The following is a 3,059-nucleotide window of genomic DNA, read 5'->3' on the forward strand; positions in this document are numbered from 1 at the left end:
CCTGCACCTGCTCCTGCACCTGCTCCTGTTCCTGCTCCTGTTCCTGCTCCTGCTCCTGCTCCTGCACCTGCTCCTGCTCCTGCTCCTGCTCCTGCTCCTGTTCCTGCACCTGCTCCTGCTCCTGCTCCTGCTCCTGCTCCTGCACCTGCACCTGCTCCTGCACCTGCTCCTGCTCCTGTTCCTGCACCTGCACCTGCTCCTGCACCTGCTCCTGCTCCTGTTCCTGCACCTGCTCCTGCTCCTGCTCCTGTTCCTGCACCTGCACCTGTTCCTGCACCTGCACCTGCCCCTGCTCCTGCACCTGCTCCTGTTCCTGCACCTGCCCCTGCTCCTGCACCTGCTCCTGTTTCTGCTCCTGCCCCTGCACCTGCTCCTGTTTCTGCTCCTGCCCCTGCTCCAGCCTCAGGGCCTGGGCTTTGGTGCCAGCCCCACCTGCGCCCACATTCAGAGCACTTTGTGCCTCCCTTGCTCTGCCCTCACTGAGTATTAGCCAGAGAGGTCAGTTCTGGAAAAGTTCCTGCATGGGGGCTGTGGGAAGAAACCCGTGTAAACATTTTACAGAAAAGATGCTAGAGTCTGCTGAAGTCACCTGGGGTGAGGGGCCTTCTGGGCCAGGAAACAGAACCTAAGCTTTTAGATAAAAGCCCATCCTAGAGACCCACAGAGAGGCCATGTTCCCACCCTGAGAAGGGCACTACCAGGAGGTCAAGGACAGGTGGAGTCACCTTCGGTTGTTTTGCTGAGAGAGGAACAGGCTGAGCCCCAGTGTCCTGAGCATCTTTCCCTGCTGGGGTGTCCCGGGTCCTACACTGGGGGCCGCACTGGTCCTCTGTTCATCCCCTAACTCAGCAAACATGACCATTGGCACTCTGCATGAGCTCGGTACTGTCCCAGGCGCTGGGGGCCCGGGGGGGAGGGAACCCAGATGTGACTTGGCCTCCAGTGTGGCAGGTGGGAGGGAAGTGTTCATTCTGCAGATACAGAACATGGGGCTGGGAGAGGGCAGGCGAGGTCCCAGGTCCCACACCAGGAAAGAGCGCAGTTGACATATGATCCACGGTCTGACCCCAGAGCCTCCTGTTTTGTTTTGTTTTGCCATATTGCCTCCTGTTTGTAATGCCCAAATACACATGAAAATACTTTGTGAGGCATGAGGCGCAGTGCTAGTTTAGCGGTGACTCATTATGGACTTGCTGTCACCACACAGAATGGGAGGGTGGCCCGTGCCCCTGCCCCCCATCGCCTGGCATGAGGGTGTCCCTGTGGGCCTGGAGGCTGAGCTGACTCCTGTCTCGTGGGGAGAGGCCTTGCTCTGCCCTTGCCTGGTCTTGGCTTCTTAACGCAGCATACCTGAGGACTAGCTCGGGCGACAGAGGGCTGGGGTGCGTGTGCGCGCGCGCGTGTGTGTGTGTGTGTGTGTTTGTGTGTGTGTGTGTGCACACGTGCAGGCCTGCCCCAGGTGTGGGCTCTCATAGTATTATTCTGTGGTCTTTGCTTTGTCTCTAAATGCTCCATCATCCTTTAGTCCCAGAAGGAAAGACAAAATTCCCTCAGTTCATGTCTGCCATGCAGATGGTGACGAGTGTAGTCAAAACCCGCTGAGGTTTTCATCCCAGGCCGGGGAAAGTGGAGAGTGATGAAGGGCAAAGCCGAACCCCCAAGACGGAGACGTGCAGAGTGTGCGAATATAAAATTAGGCACTTATAAGAAATAACGACTGCTAATAAAATATTTTATATAAAACGTTTTATTTGTGTTCAGTGTTAAATGCTTCAAATTCAAACCGATTTGCTTAACTCTTACTAGGCAAAATGGGTGTTTAAGTTGCATTTTGAATATATTTGTTGTACGTCTAGTAAGAGTTCCGCGTTATCACTCAGTGTCCTGGTCTAGCACCCCCTCACCCCCGCGATGGTACACAGTCACCTTCCCCTCTTGGACACCTTCATGTTTCATGGGGGACTGTCTTCAAGTTTTGTGCTTTCCCTCTGTTCCCCCAGACTCCTCCTGCCTTGTTAATGTTGGCTGCAGCCAAAGATTGCCGAGACCCCCATGTGCTGAGGCCCGAGCCTTCCCTTCCCATCCCCTGCTGTCCCCTCTGCCTTAGAGGGGTCTCTGGTGGCGATTCCTCAGAGGGATATCCCTCGCTCGTTGCTCTCGTGTTCCTGGAAACCCGCCTCTCCGGCCTGGTCTCTGTAGAGGCTGTGGTGGGGAAAGCACGTCCTCCCGAGCTTGGGCCCCCACAGTGAACGTGAGCAGGACCCCGAAGGATCCTGGTGTTATGCGCTGCCTCAGCTCCCCCAGAGCCAGGACTCCCAAGGGCAGGGGTGCTTGGGGCCCGGCCTTCAAACTGGTCTGCAAAATCGGAGGGCACCCCACGTGTGGAACCCACTCGTAATGGCGCTGTGTGCCCGCCGGCTCCCTCTGCTTCTCCTTCTGCACCTGCCTCTGCAGACCAGTGCTGTCCCTCAGCCCAGCTGACGTTCACGCCAGGGTCCTTCTGGGTCACTGTCCTTGGCCTCTCACATCAGGGAGATTCCTCCGGGATAATCGGCCTCTGCAGAACCCGTATCCAGGGCCTCCCTGGGGCCAGCGGCAGCCAGAGGCGGGGGAGAAACCCCCTTGCACACTTTCAAGCTCAGCTCAGCCTGTCGGTAACATCCAAGCCTCCAGGGCAGGAAGGCAAGGTGAAGATGACCCTCAAGCCCAGCCTTCTCCTGGGTGTAGCTGGATTTTCTGAGAACTACTGCCCCTCCTTCTCATCTTTGTGCAAACGGAAGGGTTTAGCGTTAGCCCAATTTTGTATGTTACCTCTGAACACGCCAACTTGAACTCATTCCTCCAACAGACATTTCTGTGGCCTCATCACGTGCACTCTGAGGCCAACTGAGGAAGCCTGGTTTGCATTTACATAAAGCTGGTCTGCATCCATAGTGCATGTGAGCATAGATCAGGCTCAGAGCCCCTGATGCCTCCCTGGTCTCCAAAATAATCTCCTGGTGTCAAAAAGGAGAAAACAAACAGTGGTGCATACTAGGTATGCCCAGGCAAGGGATTGC

Source organism: Phoca vitulina, unplaced genomic scaffold, assembly GCF_004348235.1.
Source record: "Phoca vitulina isolate PV1807 unplaced genomic scaffold, GSC_HSeal_1.0 scaffold68, whole genome shotgun sequence".
Taxonomy (NCBI): Eukaryota; Metazoa; Chordata; class Mammalia; order Carnivora; family Phocidae; genus Phoca; species Phoca vitulina.